General features: G+C 43.8%; 1 pseudogene; it reads left to right on the forward strand.

Annotated features, from left to right (window-relative positions):
* The first annotated feature begins 276 nt into the window (after positions 1-276).
* LOC142287672 (U2 spliceosomal RNA) lies at positions 277-484 on the forward strand (annotated as a pseudogene).
* Positions 485-23,061: the final 22,577 nt, after the last annotated feature.

Below are 23,061 nucleotides of genomic sequence, written 5' to 3' on the forward strand. Positions count from 1 at the left end.
GCTTGGTGACAAAATGTCTTCTGTAGGCGTGGGTTTGTCTCCCTCTCCCTAAGATGTGTCCGGTATAGGCCAGGGTGCCACTCAAGGCCGTAACCAATTCAGGTTATAGCTTCTCAGCCTTTTGGCTAAGATCAAGTGTAGTTTCGGAGGACGCTACCTTGGTCGGTACTGGAAGGTGCCTGGGATTGCACGTCTGCCAGCCTTGAGGAAGTGTGTGCGCCTTCTGGTGACACATAGCCCTCTTGTGCCTGGACGGTTCCCAGGCAACGGGAGGCGATCACCTTTGTTATTTTGAAGTCCTACTGATAAACAGAAAAAAAAAAAAAATTAAATCTGTTCTTATCAGTTTAATATCTGATACGTCCCCTCTCTGGGGACCATATATTAAATGGATTTTTAGAACAAGGAGATGGAAAAAATCTTGCTCTGTCCACTGCACGCATTGACCTGGTATTGCAGTACCTCCAGGACCGGTGCACCCCTTCTTAACCCAGTTTCCAAAAGCAGAACTCAATTCACCTGATTCAAATGAGCCCCATTAGTGAATTGAAAGAAAGCAAAAACTTTATATGCACCTCAATTTGGCCAATTCACTTTTCACACTTTCACCCTTTTTTTTATCTTTCACACCTTTTACTTGCTTTATTGATGCAAAAAGCTGTGCCAAATAGCAAACTCATCTCCACTCAACTTGACCAACTCTGCTATGTCCCGTGCAGTATCTTATTCTCAGTCTTATCTAGATCATTTGCAATTGAATAGAATAGATCCCTTTTGGCTGCTTATGACTGTGTAAAATATGTAGTTTTACTGGGCTGGGATGAGAGAATCCATTGAAGCATGGTGTAGGGATTGTGGTTCCTGTGTGCTAAGAAGAGAGGCTGGCACCAGCCAGAAAGCCCCATTGCAGCCAATAATCACTTAATAACTTTTTCAACTTGTCATCATATGGGAGGCCCCGTTGTTGGTAGACGTGCACCTTCTCAGTGAATGGCCGGTGAAATGCAGGCAACTCGATCTCTTCGAGGTCATCATCCTCTGGCCCCTCTTCCGACAGGTGGGGCATCCGGGAGAGTGCATTGGCATTGACGTTGGTACGGCCGGCCCGGTACTTGATGGTGAAATCGTAGTTGGCTAACCTGGTCACCCACCGCTGCTCCAACGCGCCCAGCTTGGCCGTATCTAGATGGGTCAGCAGGTTATTGTCTGTGTACGCGGTGAACTTGGCTGCTGCCAGGTAATGGCGGAACCGCTCGGTGATAGCCCACACCAGTGCCAAGAGCTCAAGCTTGAAGGAGATGTAGTTCTCAGGGTTCCTCTCAGTCGGTCGGAGTTTTCGGCTAGCATAAGCTATTACCTTTTCCCTTCTGTCTTGGACCTGGGATAGAACAGCCCCCAAGCCCACATTGCTGGCGTCGGTGTAGAGGATGAATGGGCGGCTGTAGTCAGGGTACGCTAGGATTTCCTCTCCGGTCAGGGCTGTTCTCAGCTGGCGGAAGGATTCCTCATGCTTTTCTTCCCACACCAATGGGGCTACTAGGGATCTACCACCCTTGGTCTGTCCTACGAGGAGGTCTTGCATGGGGGCAGCCATCTTTGTGTACCCCTTAATGAAGCGACGGTAATATCCCACCAGGCCCAGAAACTGCCTCACTTCCCTCACTGTGGTCAGTCTCGGCCAGTCTTGGATGGCGGTGATCTTCTCGGGGTTGGGGGCGACACCTTCCGCACCAACCACATGTCCTAGGTACTGCACTCTGGGTTTCAGCAGATGACACTTTGAGGGCTTCAACTTCATCCCATACTTGGCAAGGGACGCGAACACCTCGGCTAGGTGCTCCAGGTGGGCTTCATACGTCTGTGAGTACACAATCACATCATCCAAGTACAGCAAAACGGTCCCATAGGCAGTCTTCTCTCGGTCTTCCGGTGCCACGGCCACCTGCCAGTACCCGCTGGTGAGGTCAAGGGTGGAGAAGTAGTTAGCGGTTCTCAGCGAGGCCAGGGACTCTTTGATGCGGGGCAGAGGGTAAGCATCCTTATGCGTTATCTGGTTAATCTTCCGGTAATCCACACACATCCGCATGGTGCCATCCTTCTTCTTAACCAGCACCAACGGAGCGGCCCAGGGACTACAGCTGTCCCTAATAACCCCTGCCTCCTTCATGTTCCTCAACATGTCTTTGGCGCATTGGTAGTGCGCAGGGGGAATAGGCCTGTATCTCTCTTTAATAGGGGAGTGTGTACCGGTAGGGATGTGGTGTTGAACCCCTTTAATCTGCCCAAAATCTAGAGGGTGCTTGCTAAAAACCCGCTCATACTCCTGTACCACCCAATATACCCCTTCCTTGTGGTGTATGGGGGTATCATCAGTGCCGACATGTAGCTCTCGATACCACTCGCCTAACTCCCCCAGGGATGAGTGGGAACCGGCAGCAGGCGGTGTGACCGGGGGAACGGCTTCATGGATCGTGTGGGGATCTAGAGTGAGCAATTTGGCAAGGGTAGCGTACCGGGTGGTGCATGAATGCACACATATTGGTTTTATAATCTTATTGTATTACTTTATATTCTTATTTCACTTGTGCATATCTCCACCATAATCCTGGCTAAGAAATATAGCTTTTTTTGGGGTACACAGGTAGTAAGGTCTTCTTTCTATTTCTTTAGGGGTGATATAGCCTGGTGGAACTCTAGACCTCTAACATTATATATGCACCCTTTTTCTTTATGGTTCTTGGACACCTTATAACATTCTTCCATACATATATATCTTTCTCATAAATTATAAATAATTAGGCATTTTTATATATTTTATTTACATTTTCATAAATAACTTTTTACAAAGCATGGGGGACATTCTCACATACATATAATTTTCATGTACGCATTCTGAAAATTTACGCATAAACCGTACACACTCCTTTTTGTAACAATTTCTATAACTCATTCGCTGAACTCTCATCCCGGATATTCATTCTTACACCGAATTTCCTGTTATAACACAACATGCATGATTTTTATTCAATTTATTTTTATTTTTTAGGTTTATTAGTAGTGATGAGCGAGTACTAAAAAGCTCGGGTGCTCGAAGCTCGGGCCGAGCCTCCCAAGATACTCGTGTACTCGGCCCGAGCACCGAGCCCAATGTTATCCTATGGGAGACCCGAGTATTTTTGTGAAATGACCACCGGCAGCATGTAGAAACCCTAAAAATGGCACAAAAGTCTCCGAAGAGTGCTCAAATGACATGGCAACAGCATGGGGAAGACCCCTTGAAGCATTTATCACTCAAAAGTCACAGCTGTGAATAATTTTGTCCGCGTTTTACGCCATTTTTACGGACTCACCAGAAAACCTTCCAAAATGACACCAAAATGATTTTTCATAGCGGAAATGTTAAGGGCACATACCCAATAGTGAGATAGAGCTAATGTATGTTACTTTTTGAGATCAATACATGAAAGATTTTACGTAAAACATTGTGTGGCACTCCGATGTCCCTGAGAAGAGACGTACATAAAGGCCTCTGAGTCTAATGTGCCCATTTTGAGGAACTGAGTCTTTGTAGTATTTTCCTTTGCCAGGGCAGTCCAAAATTGTGAGGTTCACCAATGCCCCTGCATACAGACGTGCATGATGGCCTGTAAACCTGAAGTGCCCATTGTAAGGAAGTGGGTCTATTGTAGTATAACCCTTAGGCAGGGCAGCCAAAAATTAGGAGGCTCCACGTTGTCCCTGGATAGAGACGTGCATGAGGGCCTCAAAACATTAAGTGTCCAGTGTCAGGAAGTGGGTGTATTATAGTATAGCCCTTAGGCAGGGCAGCCAAAAATTGGGAGGCTCCACGTTGTCCCTGGATAGAGACGTGCATGAGGGCCTGTAAACCTGAAGTGCCCATTGGAAGGAAGTGGGTCTTTTGTAGTATAGCCCTTTGGCAGGGCAGCCAATAATTGGGAGGCTCCACGTTGTCCCTGGATAGAGACATGCATGAGGGCCTCAAAACATTAAGTGTCCATTGTCAGGAAGTGGGTGTATTATAGTATAGCCCTTAGGCAGGGCAGCCAAAAATTGGGAGGCTCCACGTTGTCCCTGGATAGAGACGTGCATGAGGGCCTGTAAACCTGAAGTGCCCATTGGAAGGAAGTGGGTCTTTTGTAGTATAGCCCTTTGGCAGGGCAGCCAAAAATTGGGAGGCTCCACGTTGTCCCTGGATAGAGACGTGCATGAGGGCCTGTAAACCTGAAGTGCCCATTGGAAGGAAGTGGGTCTTTTGTAGTATAGCCCTTTGGCAGGGCAGCCAAAAATTGGGAGGCTCCACGTAAATTCGTAAAACTTATTTGGAGAAATTTACGTAATACGTAAATTCGTGCCTTAAAAATGGCTTTAAAATGGATTTGGAGCATGGAGACGATTATCTCGGGATTGCAAGATAACCAAACAAAACTTTTAGTGGATTTCTACTTATTTTATTAAATATCATCTCCACCAAACAGGACAAGCTTGCATCTGTTATAGTTTTGGAGAAAAATGTGTTAATTTCATGTATGCGCGAAATGCCTTAAAAATGGCTTTAAAATGGATTTGGAGCATGGAGACGATTATCTCGGGATTGCAAGATAACCAAACAAAACTTTTAGTGGATTTCTACTTATTTTATTAAATATCATCTCCACCAAACAGGACAAGCTTGCATCTGTTATAGTTTTCGAGAAAAATGTGTTCATTTCATGTATGCGCGAAATGCCTTAAAAATGGCTTTAAAATGGATTTGGAGCATGGAGACGATTATCTCGGGATTGCAAGATAACCAAACAAAACGTTTAGTGGATTTCTACTTATTTTATTAAATATCATCTCCACCAAACAGGACAAGCTTGCATCTGTTATAGTTTTGGAGAAAAATGTGTTCATTTCATGTATGCGCGAAATGCCTTAAAAATGGCTTTAAAATGGATTTGGAGCATGGAGACGATTATCTCGGGATTGCAAGATAACCAAACAAAACTTTTAGTGGATTTCTACTTATTTTATTAAATATCATCTCCACCAAACAGGACAAGCTTGCATCTGTTATAGTTTTGGAGAAAAATGTGTTCATTTCATGTATGCGCGAAATGCCTTAAAAATGGCTTTAAAATGGATTTGGAGCATGGAGACGATTATCTCGGGATTGCAATATAACCAAACAAAACTTTTAGTGGATTTCTACTTATTTTATTAAATATCATCTCCACCAAACAGGACAAGCTTGCATCTGTTATAGTTTTGGAGAAAAATGTGTTCATTTCATGTATGCGCGAAATGCCTTAAAAATGGCTTTAAAATGGATTTGGAGCATGGAGACGATTATCTCGGGATTGCAAGATAACCAAACAAAACTTTTAGTGGATTTCTACTTATTTTATTAAATATCATCTCCACCAAACAGGACAAGCTTGCATCTGTTATAGTTTTGGAGAAAAATGTGTTCATTTCATGTATGCGCGAAATGCCTTAAAAATGGCTTTAAAATGGATTTGGAGCATGGAGACGATTATCTCGGGATTGCAAGATAACCAAACAAAACTTTTAGTGGATTTCTACTTATTTTATTAAATATCATCTCCACCAAACAGGACAAGCTTGCATCTGTTATAGTTTTGGAGAAAAATGTGTTCATTTCATGTATGCGCGAAATGCCTTAAAAATGGCTTTAAAATGGATTTGGAGCATGGAGACGATTATCTCGGGATTGCAAGATAACCAAACAAAACCTTTTAGTGGATTTCTACTTATTTTATTAAATATCATCTCCACCAAACAGGACAAGCTTGCATGTGTTATAGTTTTGGAGAAAAATGTGGTCATTTCATGTATGCGCAAAATGCCTTTGAAATAACTTTAAAATGGATTTGGAGCATGGAGACGATTATCTCAGGATGGCAATATAAACAAACGAAACTTTTAGTAGATTTCTACTTATTTTATTAAATATTATCTCCACCAAACAGGACAAGCTTGCATCTGTTATAGTTTTGGAGAAAAATGTGTTCATTTCATGTATGCGCGAAATGCCTTAAAAATGGCTTTAAAATGGATTTGGAGCATGGAGACGATTATCTCGGGATTGCAAGATAACCAAACAAAACTTTTAGTGGATTTCTACTTATTTTATTAAATATCATCTCCACCAAACAGGACAAGCTTGCATCTGTTATAGTTTTGGAGAAAAATGTGTTCATTTCATGTATGCGCGAAATGCCTTAAAAATGGCTTTAAAATGGATTTGGAGCATGGAGACGATTATCTCGGGATTGCAAGATAACCAAACAAAACTTTTAGTGGATTTCTACTTATTTTATTAAATATCATCTCCACCAAACAGGACAAGCTTGCATCTGTTATAGTTTTGGAGAAAAATGTGTTCATTTCATGTATGCGCGAAATGCCTTAAAAATGGCTTTAAAATGGATTTGGAGCATGGAGACGATTATCTCGGGATTGCAAGATAACCAAACAAAACTTTTAGTGGATTTCTACTTATTTTATTAAATATCATCTCCACCAAACAGGACAAGCTTGCATCTGTTATAGTTTTGGAGAAAAATGTGTTCATTTCATGTATGCGCGAAATGCCTTAAAAATGGCTTTAAAATGGACTTGGAGCATGGAGACGATTATCTCGGGATTGCAAGATAACCAAACAAAACTTTTAGTGGATTTCTACTTATTTTATTAAATATCATCTCCACCAAACAGGACAAGCTTGCATCTGTTATAGTTTTGGAGAAAAATGTGTTCATTTCATGTATGCGCGAAATGTCTTAAAAATGGCTTTAAAATGGATTTGGAGCATGGAGACGATTATCTCGGGATTGCAATATAACCAAACAAAACTTTTAGTGGATTTCTACTTATTTTATTAAATATCATCTCCACCAAACAGGACAAGCTTGCATCTGTTATAGTTTTGGAGAAAAATGTGTTCATTTCATGTATGCGCGAAATGCCTTAAAAATGGCTTTAAAATGGATTTGGAGCATGGAGACGATTATCTCGGGATTGCAAGATAACCAAACAAAACTTTTAGTGGATTTCTACTTATTTTGTTAAATATCATCTCCACCAAACAGGACAAGCTTGCATCTGTTATAGTTTTGGAGAAAAATGTGTTCATTTCATGTATGCGCGAAATGCCTTAAAAATGGCTTTAAAATGGATTTGGAGCATGGAGACGATTATCTCGGGATTGCAAGATAACCAAACAAAACTTTTAGTGGATTTCTACTTATTTTATTAAATATCATCTCCACCAAACAGGACAAGCTTGCATCTGTTATAGTTTTGGAGAAAAATGTGTTCATTTCATGTATGCGCGAAATGCCTTAAAAATGGCTTTAAAATGGATTTGGAGCATGGAGACGATTATCTCGGGATTGCAAGATAACCAAACAAAACTTTTAGTGGATTTCTACTTATTTTATTAAATATCATCTCCACCAAACAGGACAAGCTTGCATGTGTTATAGTTTTGGAGAAAAATGTGTTCATTTCATGTATGCGCAAAATGCCTTTGAAATGGCTTTAAAATGGATTTGGAGCATGGAGACGATTATCTCGGGATTGCAAGATAACCAAACAAAACTTTTAGTGGATTTCTACTTATTTTATTAAATATCATCTCCACCAAACAGGACAAGCTTGCATCTGTTATAGTTTTGGAGAAAAATGTGTTCATTTCATGTATGCGCGAAATGCCTTAAAAATGGCTTTAAAATGGATTTGGAGCATGGAGACGATTATCTCGGGATTGCAAGATAACCAAACAAAACTTTTAGTGGATTTCTACTTATTTTATTAAATATCATCTCCACCAAACAGGACAAGCTTGCATCTGTTATAGTTTTGGAGAAAAATGTGTTCATTTCATGTATGCGCGAAATGCCTTAAAAATGGCTTTAAAATGGATTTGGAGCATGGAGACGATTATCTCGGGATTGCAAGATAACCAAACAAAACTTTTAGTGGATTTCTACTTATTTTATTAAATATCATCTCCACCAAACAGGACAAGCTTGCATCTGTTATAGTTTTGTAGAAAAATGTGTTCATTTCATGTATGCGCGAAATGCCTTAAAAATGGCTTTAAAATGGATTTGGAGCATGGAGACGATTATCTCGGGATTGCAAGATAACCAAACAAAACTTTTAGTGGATTTCTACTTATTTTATTAAATATCATCTCTAGTGATGAGCGAGTACTAAAAAGCTCGGGTGCTCGAAGCTCGGGCCGAGCCTCCCAAGATACTCGTGTACTCGGCCCGAGCAACGAGCCCAATGTTATCCTATGGGAGACCCGAGTATTTTTGTGAAATGACCTCCCGGCAGCATGGAGAAACCCTAAAAATGTCACAAAAGTCTCAGAAGAGTGCTCAAATGACATGGCAACAGCATGGGGAAGACCCCTTGAAGCATTTATCACTCAAAAGTCACAGCTGTGAACAATTTTGTCCGCGTTTTACGCCATTTTTACGGACTCACCAGAAAACCTTCCAAAATGACCCCAAAATGATTTTTCATGGCGGAAATGTTAAGGGCACATACCCAATAGTGAGATAGAGCTGGTGTATGTTACTTTTTGAGATCAATACATGAAAGATTTTACGTGAAAACATTGTGTGGCACTCCGATGTCCCTGAGAAGAGACGTACATGAAGGCCTCTTGAGTCTAATGTGCCCATTTTGAGGAAGTGAGTCTTTGTAGTATTTTCCTTTGCCAGGGCAGTCCTAAATTGTGAGGTTCACCAATGCCCCTGCATACAGACGTGCATGAGGGCCTGTAAACCTGAAGTGCCCATTGGAAGGAAGTGGGTGTATTATAGTATAGCCCTTAGGCAGGGAAGCCAAACATTGGGAGGCTCCACGTTGTCCCTGGATAGAGACGTGCATGAAGGCCTGTAAACCTGAAGTGCCCATTGGAAGGAAGTGGGTGTATTATAGTATAGCCCTTAGGCAGGGAAGCCAAACATTGGGAGGCTCCACGTTGTCCCTGGATAGAGACGTTCATGAAGGCCTGTAAACCTGAAGTGCCCATTGGAAGGAAGTGGGTGTATTATAGTATAGCCCTTAGGCAGGGAAGCCAAACATTGGGAGGCTCCACGTTGTCCCTGGATAGAGACGTGCATGAAGGCCTGTAAACCTGAAGTGCCCATTGGAAGGAAGTGGGTGTATTATAGTATAGCCCTTAGGCAGGGAAGCCAAACATTGGGAGGCTCCACGTTGTCCCTGGATAGAGACGTGCATGAAGGCCTGTAAACCTGAAGTGCCCATTGGAAGGAAGTGGGTGTATTATAGTATAGCCCTTAGGCAGGGAAGCCAAACATTGGGAGGCTCCACGTTGTCCCTGGATAGAGACGTGCATGAAGGCCTGTAAACCTGAAGTGCCCATTGGAAGGAAGTGGGTGTATTATAGTATAGCCCTTAGGCAGGGAAGCCAAACATTGGGAGGCTCCACGTTGTCCCTGGATAGAGACGTGCATGAAGGCCTGTAAACCTGAAGTGCCCATTGGAAGGAAGTGGGTGTATTATAGTATAGCCCTTAGGCAGGGAAGCCAAACATTGGGAGGCTCTACGTTGTCCCTGGATAGAGACCTGTTAGGTTCTTAGTGCCTCCGTGCTTGCATTTAAAAACCGCACGTGTGTGCCTGTTGGTGGCAGCTTTCCGCTGCATTTGTGTGAGTTTTGCACAAACTTGGATATAACACACAAGTCTAGTGAATACACATCAGCACAGCATTGCAAAATGCGCAAGGGCGTTGTCAACGAACAAGGAAGTGGACGTGATGGTGGTGCAGGCAGACACCGAGGTTGTGTGCAAGCTCTAATTTCGCCACAACAAAGGGCCACATCTAGTCGCTCGCACGTCCTGTCCCAAATTCTTGGGGACCGCAGCAGTACACCCCTCTTGAACCAAGACCAGTGTCAACAGGTTGTTAGTTGGATAGCGGATAATGCTTCCAGTCAGATTGGCACCACCACAAACACTCTGTCTTCCACACGGTCAAGTGTCAGTAGCCGTGATACTGCACCGCACATTTCAGAACCTGATCCTCCTTCCTACCACCAGGCCGAGTACACGTCCACGGACATTACTGATCCCACACTTGGACACTCGGAATAGCTGTTCGTTCACGTTTCCATTCACAAATTCTGGCCTCTCGCCAGCTCCTGTTGAAGTGGGCCATGACGAGATTGTATGTACAGATGCACAAATATTTGAGCAGCCACGTTCTCACGAAGTTGGCAACGTGTCTCAACAAGGGGTGGCCGATGATGAGACACAATTGTCAGGAAGTCAGGAGGAGGAGCAGGGTGCGGAAGAGGAAGACGACGTGGTGGATGATCCAGTAACTGACCCAACCTGGCAGGAGGATATGCAGAGCGAGGACAGCAGTGCACAGGGGGAGGGAGGCGTAGCATCACAACAGGCAGTAAGAAGCAGAGTGGTGGCCCCAGGCAGACGTCAGTCAACTGTTCCCCGGAACAACACGACACAAGGTGCCTGTACAAATGTTAGGTCTTCCCGAGTCTGGCTGTAATACTATTGTATGTATTGAGGATTTCGATTGCGTTAGGGCAATGACAACCAGAGACGAGTTCTTGGTGCAAGACATTTATAATATGCAACCAGCAAATATGTACATAAACGGAACAAAAACACAGTAGAACATAAATACAGGAAATACCTTCCAGGGACTGAGCGAAAGGGAATTCCCGGTACCGCGCACCGGACTCCCCCAGGGAGACCACCAACAGCAAACCCCTATACAGGGACTGTCTGGCAATCACCCCAGAAGCCCTAAATGCGCAGCAGCCGGGACACAAAAGGGCAATAGGTAAGTCGAAAAATGTCTGTACGTGATGTGAGTCCAGAGTGGTATTAAACGGAAGGAACCGGGCAGAAGTTCCGACCAAAGACGGCAAACGGAGTCCAGGTACAGCTAGATGATACCAGATGAAGTCCAGAGTCGGTGTCGGTTGTTTTCCAAGAGGATCCGAATAACAATCAGGAACCAAAAGCAGCAGGGCAGGAGCACACAGGAAGCAGTATACTCAGGCACTGGACTAAGCTTTAGGGGCGGCTTTTAAACAGATGGACAGGAAGTAGGGCAACATAACAGAAAACTCCATGTTAACAAAGGGCAAGCTCTTTCAAAAGAAAACTGGAAAACCAGGAACTCTGACACTGGCAGTTTTTTAAGTTGGCTCCAGATGATTCTAAAAAGGCCATTTGCAACACCTGCCATGCCAGCATCAGCAGGGGTACCAAAACTAGCAGCCTGACCACCACCAGCATGATCAGGCACATGTCAGCCAAGCACCCGACTTTGTGGGAAGTACAACAGAGTCGAGGAGCAGTGCTTGCTGATGTCACTGCTACGTCTTCGCTGGTTGTGCATGCGAGCCAATCCCCTGTCCATGCTGCCTGCGAACAAGCCTCCTCCACTCCTGCACCTGCAGTTGCCTACGCAGAAAGAACACCATCATCAAGCACGTCCTTGTCCCAGCGCAACGTTCAGTTATCCATTCAGCAAACCTTTGAGCGCAGGCGCAAATACACTGCCAACACCCCACATGCCACAGTTCTAAATGCTAACATTTCGCGACTGCTTGCGCTGGAAATGTTGCCTTTTAGGCTGGTTGAGACAGAAGCATTCCGCGAACTGATGGTGGCAGCTGTCCCACGTTACTCGGTCCACAGCCGCCACTATTTCTCCCTGTGTGCCGTCCCCGCATTGCATAACTAACCACGTGTCACAAAACATCACACGTGCCCGGAACAACGCTGTTTCAGCCAAAGTCCACCTAACCACAGACACGTGGACAAGTGCATGTGGGCAAGGCCGCTACATCTCGTTGACGTCACACTGGGTTAATATTGTGCAAGCTGGGACCCAGTCTGAGCGAGGGACGGAATACGTCCTTCACACACCAAGTTTTGCAGGCCCTACCTCAGTCAGGGTTTCACACACACTCTACAGCTCCGGAATGTCATGCTCCTCAGCCTCCTCCTCCTCCTGCGCATCCTGATCCACTTTACCCTCCACACCAGTCCCAAGCTGTAAGTGTCGCTGGCGGAGGAGGGGACGGTGCGCTCTCCCACTGCTCGGGTCCGGCTGACGCAGCTCTACGGCTGCTGCTGCTCGTTGGCTCGAGCGATGGCCGGATCCCGGGGACTCGAGCGGCGCTACTCGCCCGTGAGTGAAAAGGGGTGGTTTGGGTTTTGGGGATATTGTCCGTGACGCCACCCACGGTTGTGGTGATTATGTGGACACCACCGCTGCTCTGGACGGGGATCCCGGGAGCCTGTGACAGGGAGCAGCTTTGTTGTTATTTCTCCCCTACGTGGGTAGGGGGGTTGGTTGTCCCGGGGCCTGGTGATGGGGTAGAGATGGATGACAGGCGGGTTGCGGGGCCTGATGAAGTGCATGGTCGCAGGGGCAGCGCTGTGCCGCACGGCACGGAGGTACTCACTCAGCCCAATGATGATGACACAGTTCAGGGTAAAACAAGTGGCTGGATGGACGGGTCACTCGGACGGCTGCGGTTGTTCCTCCCTGCAGGTTAGTGATGACTGTCTCTCCCTGCACCGAAGTTAAGTGTTGGTAGTGATGGTTTCCCAACGGTAACCCGCTCCCTGACCTGGATATGGGCCGGAGGAGCCCCTTTTGCCCACAGGCGCTGGCCCTGGGAGACGGTTGCCCTTGCCGGTGGCTGTGTCTCCCCTTCACGGTTGTACGGTTGCCTTCTATCTGGACTTGGCTGTTTGGAAACCCTGAGGTCCCCTTCAATAACGGATTTGGCAAATTCACGGCGACACCAAGCCTTGCCGGGATCCGAAAGTCCTCTGCCAATGGTGCTGGCTTCGCTTTGTATACCGGTCCGGTACGGCCGGGTCACCACCCGTCCACGGTCCTTACGGCAGACTCCAATCGGCCTCCACTGCAGACGGTCACCACATCCTGCCAACCTTGCTGTCCTGTCCAGGCCACACACCCGGACCAACTTCAGGCTCTTTGCTGTCACTTTTCTCCTCTCTACTACTTTCCTCCTTCCACTTCCTTAGCTTAACTCTCACTGCCTGTGTTTTCCCTCCTCCTCGGTGGGTGGAGACCAACCGCCTGGCTCCACACCCTGGTGTGGACAACAGCCCCTGGGGAAGGCAACAAGGATTTTGTGTTTTGACTATGATATGCCTGCAGGGAGTGTGGGGTGTTTAAGTGTTGTGCTCTGTGGCCCCTGGCTTGTCCAGGGCGACACAGAAGCACTGCAGCACTGCCTCGGCGAAGCGGCAACAGGCAGTGCTGAAGCTAATCTGCATAGGTGACAAACCCCACAATGCAGAAGAGGTGTGGACAGCTCTGAAACAGCAGGCAGATCACTGGCTCACAACTCTGAACCTAAAGCCAGGAAAGGTGGTGTGTGACAATGGCCGGAACCTGGTGGCGGCTTTGAGGCGAGGCCAGCTGACACATGTTCCATGCTTGGCCCATGTGCTCAACCTCGAGGTTCAGCGGTTTCTAAAGTCATAGTCAGAGCTGTCTGATCTGCTGGTAAAAGTTCGCCGCCTGTCTGCACATTTTCGAAAGTCACCTACTGCTTCAGCCGGCCTTGCCGCCTTAAGACGCCGTTTGCATCTTCCGGCACACAGACTGGTGTGTGATGTCCCCACGCGTTGGAATTCAACTCTGCACATGTTGGTCAGGATATGTGAGCAGAAGAGGGCAGTTGTTGAGTACCTGCATCACCTAAGCCGTCGGGAAATGGGTCAAACTCCACACATAACACCTGAGGAGTGGAGATGGATGTCCGACCTATGCACCATCCGCCAAAACTTTGAGGACTACAACAAGATGGTGAGCGGCGATGACGACATTATTAGCGTCACCATACCGCTTCTCTGCCTTCTAAAATGGTCTCTGCTCAGAAAACAAACATGATGCATTGCAGGCGGAGCGCGATGAGTTTCAGCAAGAAACAGTAGTGGGTGTGGGTGATGATAACACACAGCCCAGCCTCGTCTCATCACAACGTGCAGTGGAGGACTATGACGAGGAGGAGGATGAAGACATGGAGCAACTCTCTGGCCAAATTGAGGATATGACATGCAGTCATATCCACGGTTCAGCGTGGCTGGCCAGAGGACAGGGTAGATGATGAGGAGGAGGAGGACAGCATGTTCAGTCATCGTGTCGGTCAGGATACTGAAGTGATGGCTGTTAAGAGTCTGGCACACATGGCTGACTTTATGGTAAGCTGCCTGTCTCGTGACCCTCGCGTTAAGAACATCTTGGCCGACAATCATTACTGGTTGGTAACACTGTTAGACCCACGCTAAAAGGAGAACTTTATGTCTCTTATTCCCGAGGCGGAGAGGTCAGGCAAAATGCAGCAGTTCCAGAAGGCCATAGTCACGGAAGTAGGCAAAGCATTCCCCTCACAAAACGCTAGCGGCATAGGTCATGAATCAGTGGACAACCGAGGCGTACAGCCGAGAGAGGCACAAGTCCAATCCGCCAGAGGTAGGGGAACAGTCTTTAAGATGTGTGACAGTTTTCTCAGCCCCTCACGTACCACAGCCCCTGAGGTGCGGGGTAGTGCCACAAGAAATCCTAAGTTTGCCCAGATGCTGAAGGAGTACCTTGCAGATCGAACAACTGTACTCCGACATTCCTCTGTGCCTTACAATTATTGGGTATCCAAGCTGGACACGTGGCATGAATTGGCTCTCTACGCCTTGGAAGGCCTGGCCTGCCCTGCTGCTAGCGTTTTGTCAGAGCGTGTTTTTAGTGCCGCAGGTGGAATCATTACAGATAAACGCACCCGCCTGTCAACTGAAAATGCTGACAAGCTGACTCTGATCAAGATGAACAAGGGTTGGATTGGGCCAGACTTCACCACACCACCAGCAAATGAGAGCGGAATTTAAAGTTTGCCATGTACCTCCACTCACCCATGGGTACACACTTCTGGAGTTTGGCTAATCGCTGGACTGCTCCTCCTTCTCCTCATGCGCCACCATGATGATGACCGTTACAAATTGCAATACTTAGGCCTTTGTTTCAGGTATACCCCCAGTGGTAAATTTTTTCGCCCATTCTTTGCAGAATGGACATTACAACGACAGGAGACCCACTCCTTTGCAATGGGAACAATGTTTTGAGGCCCTCATGCACGTCTCTATCCAGGGACAACGTGGAGCCTGACGCTGCCACCGACTGCCACACACGTGCTGTTTTTAAATGCAAGCACGGACGCAATAAGAACCTAACTGGTTTTTAGGAGCGACAATTACTGAGAAGTCTGACACTATCAGACACTGCTGACTGACGTGTATTATACACTAGACTTGTGCGTTATATAATAGTTTGTGCAAAACGCGCACCTGTACCCTGCCACCGACTGCCACACACGTGCTGTTTTTAAATGCAAGCACGGACGCAATAAGAACCTAACTGGTTTTTAGGAGCGACAATTACTGAGAAGTCTGACACTATCAGACACTGCTGACTGACGTGTATTATACACTAGACTTGTGCGTTATATAATAGTTTGTGCAAAACGCGCACCTGTACCCTGCCACCGACTGCCACACACGTGCTGTTTTTAAATGCAAGCACGGACGCAATAAGAACATAACTGGTTTTTAGGAGCGACAATTACTGAGAAGTCTGACACTATCAGACACTGCTGACTGACGTGTATTATACACTAGACTTGTGCGTTATATAATAGTTTGTGCAAAACGCGCACCTGTACCCTGCCACCGACTGCCACACACGTGCTGTTTTTAAATGCAAGCACGGACGCAATAAGAACATAACTGGTTTTTAGGAGCGACAATTACTGAGAAGTCTGACACTATCAGACACTGCTGACTGACGTGTATTATACACTAGACTTGTGCGTTATATAATAGTTTGTGCAAAACGCGCACCTGTACCCTGCCACCGACTGCCACACACGTGCTGTTTTTAAATGCAAGCACGGACGCAATAAGAACCTAACTGGTTTTTAGGAGCGACAATTACTGAGAAGTCTGACACTATCAGACACTGCTGACTGACGTGTATTATACACTAGACTTGTGCGTTATATAATAGTTTGTGCAAAACGCGCACCTGTACCCTGCCACCGACTGCCACACACGTGCTGTTTTTAAATGCAAGCACGGACGCAATAAGAACCTAACTGGTTTTTAGGAGCGACAATTACTGAGAAGTCTGACACTATCAGACACTGCTGACTGACGTGTATTATACACTAGACTTGTGCGTTATATAATAGTTTGTGCAAAACGCGCACCTGTACCCTGCCACCGACTGCCACACACGTGCTGTTTTTAAATGCAAGCACGGACGCAATAAGAACCTAACTGGTTTTTAGGAGCGACAATTACTGAGAAGTCTGACACTATCAGACACTGCTGACTGACGTGTATTATACACTAGACTTGTGCGTTATATAATAGTTTGTGCAAAACGCGCACCTGTACCCTGCCACCGACTGCCACACACGTGCTGTTTTTAAATGCAAGCACGGACGCAATAAGAACCTAACTGGTTTTTAGGAGCGACAATTACTGAGAAGTCTGACACTATCAGACACTGCTGACTGACGTGTATTATACACTAGACTTGTGCGTTATATAATAGTTTGTGCAAAACGCGCACCTGTACCCTGCCACCGACTGCCACACACGTGCTGTTTTTAAATGCAAGCACGGACGCAATAAGAACCTAACTGGTTTTTAGGAGCGACAATTACTGAGAAGTCTGACACTATCAGACACTGCTGACTGACGTGTATTATACACTAGACTTGTGCGTTATATAATAGTTTGTGCAAAACGCGCACCTGTACCCTGCCACCGACTGCCACACACGTGCTGTTTTTAAATGCAAGCACGGACGCAATAAGAACATAACTGGTTTTTAGGAGCGACAATTACTGAGAAGTCTGACACTATCAGACACTGCTGACTGACGTGTATTATACACTAGACTTGTGCGTTATATAATAGTTTGTGCAAAACGCGCACCTGTACCCTGCCACCGACTGCCACACACGTGCTGTTTTTAAATGCAAGCACGGACGCAATAAGAACCTAACTGGGTTTTAGGAGCGACAATTACTGAGAAGTCTGACACTATCAGACACTGCTGACTGACGTGTATTATACACTAGACTTGTGCGTTATATAATAGTTTGTGCAAAACGCGCACCTGTACCCTGCCACCGACTGCCACACACGTGCTGTTTTTAAATGCAAGCACGGACGCAATAAGAACCTAACTGGTTTTTAGGAGCGACAATTACTGAGAAGTCTGACACTATCAGACACTGCTGACTGACGTGTATTATACACTAGACTTGTGCGTTATATAATAGTTTGTGCAAAACGCGCACCTGTACCCTGCCACCGACTGCCACACACGTGCTGTTTTTAAATGCAAGCACGGACGCAATAAGAACATAACTGGTTTTTAGGAGCGACAATTACTGAGAAGTCTGACACTATCAGACACTGCTGACTGACGTGTATTATACACTAGACTTGTGCGTTATATAATAGTTTGTGCAAAACGCGCACCTGTACCCTGCCACCGACTGCCACACACGTGCTGTTTTTAAATGCAAGCACGGACGCAATAAGAACCTAACTGGGTTTTAGGAGCGACAATTACTGAGAAGTCTGACACTATCAGACACTGCTGACTGACGTGTATTATACACTAGACTTGTGCGTTATATAATAGTTTGTGCAAAACGCGCACCTGTACCCTGCCACCGACTGCCACACACGTGCTGTTTTTAAATGCAAGCACGGACGCAATAAGAACCTAACTGGTTTTTAGGAGCGACAATTACTGAGAAGTCTGACACTATCTGGACTGTTTTACACTGTGTACACCAGCCCCAGATATGATGAAGGCTGGTATACGGTCACCACTAGGAATGGCTATATATACCCTGCCTGCCTGCCTGTATACTGCTACAATAGTCCTGACAAGGACTCTTCTGGTCACTAGCCTGTATTCCGACCTGGCTATACCCTGCCTGTATATAGCAACAATAGTCCTGAGAAGGACTCTGCTACTGTACTCCGACCTGGCTATACCCTGCCTGCCTGTATACAACTAGAATAGTCCTGAGAAGGACTTCTGGTCACACTGTTTGCAGCCCTGCTCCGGAACTAACTATAAAGGGCCGCAAAGCTTTCCCTGAATCAGCGACACTCTCCCTACACTCACTGTCAGAATAGCTGTGAGCAGAGCACAGCGCGCCGGCCTATATAAAGGCTCGGTGACGCTGTGCAGGCCGGCCAATCACTGCAATTCCACAACTAACAGGGCTGTGGCATTGCAGTGGTCTGCCAGCCAATCCCTGCATGAGGGCTGGCTCTCAAAAGAGCGCCAACATGCAGAAATGAAGACCACGAGTAAAGCACGAGTATCGCGAGATTACTCGGTCCCCGCCGAGCAGCCCGAGTACAGTGATACTCGTGCGAGTACCGAGTAGTGACAAGCATGCTCGCTCATCACTAATCATCTCCACCAAACAGGACAAGCTTGCATGTGTTATAGTTTTGGAGAAAAATGTGTTCATTTCATGTATGCGCAAAATGCCTTTGAAATGGCTTTAAAATGGATTTGGAGCATGGAGACGATTATCTCAGGATGGCAATATAAACAAACGAAACTTTTAGTAGATTTCTACTTATTTTATTAAATATTATCTCCACCAAACAGGACAAGCTTGCATCTGTTATAGTTTTGGAGAAAAATGTGTTCATTTCATGTATGCGCGAAATGCCTTAAAAATGGCTTTAAAATGGATTTGGAGCATGGAGACGATTATCTCGGGATTGCAAGATAACCAAACAAAACTTTTAGTGGATTTCTACTTATTTTATTAAATATCATCTCCACCAAACAGGACAAGCTTGCATCTGTTATAGTTTTGGAGAAAAATGTGTTCATTTCATCTATGCGCGAAATGCCTTAAAAATGGCTTTAAAATGGATTTGGAGCATGGAGACGATTATCTCGGGATTGCAAGATAACCAAACAAAACTTTTAGTGGATTTCTACTTATTTTATTAAATATCATCTCCACCAAACAGGACAAGCTTGCATGTGTTATAGTTTTGGAGAAAAATGTGTTCATTTCATGTATGCGCAAAATGCCTTTGAAATGGCTTTAAAATGGATTTGGAGCATGGAGACGATTATCTCAGGATGGCAATATAAACAAACGAAACTTTTAGTAGATTTCTACTTATTTTATTAAATATTATCTCCACCAAACAGGACAAGCTTGCATCTGTTATAGTTTTGGAGAAAAATGTGTTCATTTCATGTATGCGCGAAATGCCTTAAAAATGGCTTTAAAATGGATTTGGAGCATGGAGACGATTATCTCGGGATTGCAAGATAACCAAACAAAACTTTTAGTGGATTTCTACTTATTTTATTAAATATCATCTCCACCAAACAGGACAAGCTTGCATCTGTTATAGTTTTGGAGAAAAATGTGTTCATTTCATGTATGCGCGAAATGCCTTAAAAATGGCTTTAAAATGGATTTGGAGCATGGAGACGATTATCTCGGGATTGCAAGATAACCAAACAAAACTTTTAGTGGATTTCTACTTATTTTATTAAATATCATCTCCACCAAACAGGACAAGCTTGCATGTGTTATAGTTTTGGAGAAAAATGTGTTCATTTCATGTATGCGCGAAATGCCTTAAAAATGGCTTTAAAATGGATTTGGAGCATGGAGACGATTATCTCGGGATTGCAAGATAACCAAACAAAACTTTTAGTGGATTTCTACTTATTTTATTAAATATCATCTCCACCAAACAGGACAAGCTTGCATCTGTTATAGTTTTGGAGAAAAATGTGTTCATTTCATGTATGCGCGAAATGCCTTAAAAATGGCTTTAAAATGGATTTGGAGCATGGAGACGATTATCTCGGGATTGCAAGATAACCAAACAAAACTTTTAGTGGATTTCTACTTATTTTATTAAATATCATCTCCACCAAACAGGACAAGCTTGCATCTGTTATAGTTTTGGAGAAAAATGTGTTCATTTCATGTATGCGCGAAATGCCTTAAAAATGGCTTTAAAATGGATTTGGAGCATGGAGACGATTTTCTCGGGATTGCAAGATAACCAAACAAAACTTTTAGTGGATTTCTACTTATTTTATTAAATATCATCTCCACCAAACAGGACAAGCTTGCATCTGTTATAGTTTTGGAGAAAAATGTGTTCATTTCATGTATGCGCGAAATGCCTTAAAAATGGCTTTAAAATGGATTTGGAGCATGGAGACGATTATCTCGGGATTGCAATATAACCAAACAAAACTTTTAGTGGATTTCTACTTATTTTATTAAATATCATCTCCACCAAACAGGACAAGCTTGCATCTGTTATAGTTTTGGAGAAAAATGTGTTCATTTCATGTATGCGCGAAATGCCTTAAAAATGGCTTTAAAATGGATTTGGAGCATGGAGACGATTATCTCGGGATTGCAAGATAACCAAACAAAACTTTTAGTGGATTTCTACTTATTTTATTAAATATCATCTCCACCAAACAGGACAAGCTTGCATGTGTTATAGTTTTGGAGAAAAATGTGTTCATTTCATGTATGCGCAAAATGCCTTAAAAATGGCTTTAAAATGGATTTGGAGCATGGAGACGATTATCTCAGGATTTTTTTTTTTCACATTTTTCTCCAAAACTATAACAGATGCAAGCTTGTCCTGTTTGATGGAGATGATATTTAATAAAATAAGTAGAAATCCACTAAAAGTTTTGTTTGGTTATCTTGCAATCCCGAGATAATCGTCTCCATGCTCCAAATCCATTTTAAAGCCATTTTTAAGGCATTTCGCGCATACATGAAATGAACACATTTTTCTCCAAAACTATAACAGATGCAAGCTTGTCCTGTTTGGTGGAGAGGATATTTAATAAAATAAGTAGAAATCCACTAAAAGTTTTGTTTGGTTATCTTGCAATCCCGAGATAATCGTCTCCATGCTCCAAATCCATTTTAAAGCCATTTTTAAGGCATTTCGCGCATACATGAAATGAACACATTTTTCTCCAAAACTATAACAGATGCAAGCTTGTCCTGTTTGGTGGAGATGATATTTAATAAAATAAGTAGAAATCCACTAAAAGTTTTGTTTGGTTATCTTGCAATCCCGAGATAATCGTCTCCATGCTCCAAATCCATTTTAAAGCCATTTTTAAGGCATTTCGCGCATACATGAAATGAACACATTTTTCTCCAAAACTATAACAGATGCAAGCTTGTCCTGTTTGGTGGAGATGATATTTAATAAAATAAGTAGAAATCCACTAAAAGTTTTGCTTGGTTATCTTGCAATCCCGAGATAATCGTCTCCATGCTCCAAATCCATTTTAAAGCCATTTTTAAGGCATTTCGCGCATACATGAAATGAACACATTTTTCTCCAAAACTATAACAGATGCAAGCTTGTCCTGTTTGGTGGAGATGATATTTAATAAAATAAGTAGAAATCCACTAAAAGTTTTGTTTGGTTATATTGCAATCCCGAGATAATCGTCTCCATGCTCCAAATCCATTTTAAAGCCATTTTTAAGGCATTTCGCGCATACATGAAATGAACACATTTTTCTCCAAAACTATAACAGATGCAAGCTTGTCCTGTTTGGTGGAGATGATATTTAATAAAATAAGTAGAAATCCACTAAAAGTTTTGTTTGGTTATCTTGCAATCCCGAGATAATCGTCTCCATGCTCCAAATCCATTTTAAAGCCATTTTTAAGGCATTTCGCGCATACATGAAATGAACACATTTTTCTCCAAAACTATAACAGATGCAAGCTTGTACTGTTTGGTGGAGATGATATTTAATAAAATAAGTAGAAATCCACTAAAAGTTTTGTTTGGTTATCTTGCAATCCCGAGATAATCGTCTCCATGCTCCAAATCCATTTTAAAGCCATTTTTAAGGCATTTCGCGCATACATGAAATGAACACATTTTTCTCCAAAACTTTAACAGATGCAAGCTTGTCCTGTTTGGTGGAGATGATATTTAATAAAATAAGTAGAAATCTACTAAAAGTTTTGTTTGGTTATCTTGCAATCCCGAGATAATCGTCTCCATGCTCCAAATCCATTTTAAAGCCATTTTTAAGGCATTTCGCGCATACATGAAATGAACACATTTTTCTCCAAAACTATAACAGATGCAAGCTTGTCCTGTTTGGTGGAGATGATATTTAATAAAATAAGTAGAAATCCACTAAAAGTTTTGTTTGGTTATCTTGCAATCCCGAGATAATCGTCTCCATGCTCCAAATCCATTTTAAAGCCATTTTTAAGGCATTTCGCGCATACATGAAATGAACACATTTTTCTCCAAAACTATAACAGATGCAAGCTTGTCTTGTTTGGTGGAGATGATATTTAATAAAATAAGTAGAAATCCACTAAAAGTTTTGTTTGGTTATCTTGCAATCCCGAGATAATCGTCTCCATGCTCCAAATCCATTTTAAAGCCATTTTTAAGGCATTTCGCGCATACATGAAATGAACACATTTTTCTCCAAAACTATAACAGATGCAAGCTTGTCCTGTTTGGTGGAGATGATATTTAATAAAATAAGTAGAAATCCACTAAAAGTTTTGTTTGGTTATATTGCAATCCCGAGATAATCGTCTCCATGCTCCAAATCCATTTTAAAGCCATTTTTAAGGCATTTCGCGCATACATGAAATGAACACATTTTTCTCCAAAACTATAACAGATGCAAGCTTGTCTTGTTTGGTGGAGATGATATTTAATAAAATAAGTAGAAATCCACTAAAAGTTTTGTTTGGTTATCTTGCAATCCCGAGATAATCGTCTCCATGCTCCAAATCCATTTTAAAGCCATTTTTAAGGCATTTCGCGCATACATGAAATGAACACATTTTTCTCCAAAACTATAACAG

Source organism: Anomaloglossus baeobatrachus, unplaced genomic scaffold (assembly GCF_048569485.1).
Source record: "Anomaloglossus baeobatrachus isolate aAnoBae1 unplaced genomic scaffold, aAnoBae1.hap1 Scaffold_74, whole genome shotgun sequence".
NCBI lineage: Eukaryota > Metazoa > Chordata > Amphibia > Anura > Aromobatidae > Anomaloglossus > Anomaloglossus baeobatrachus.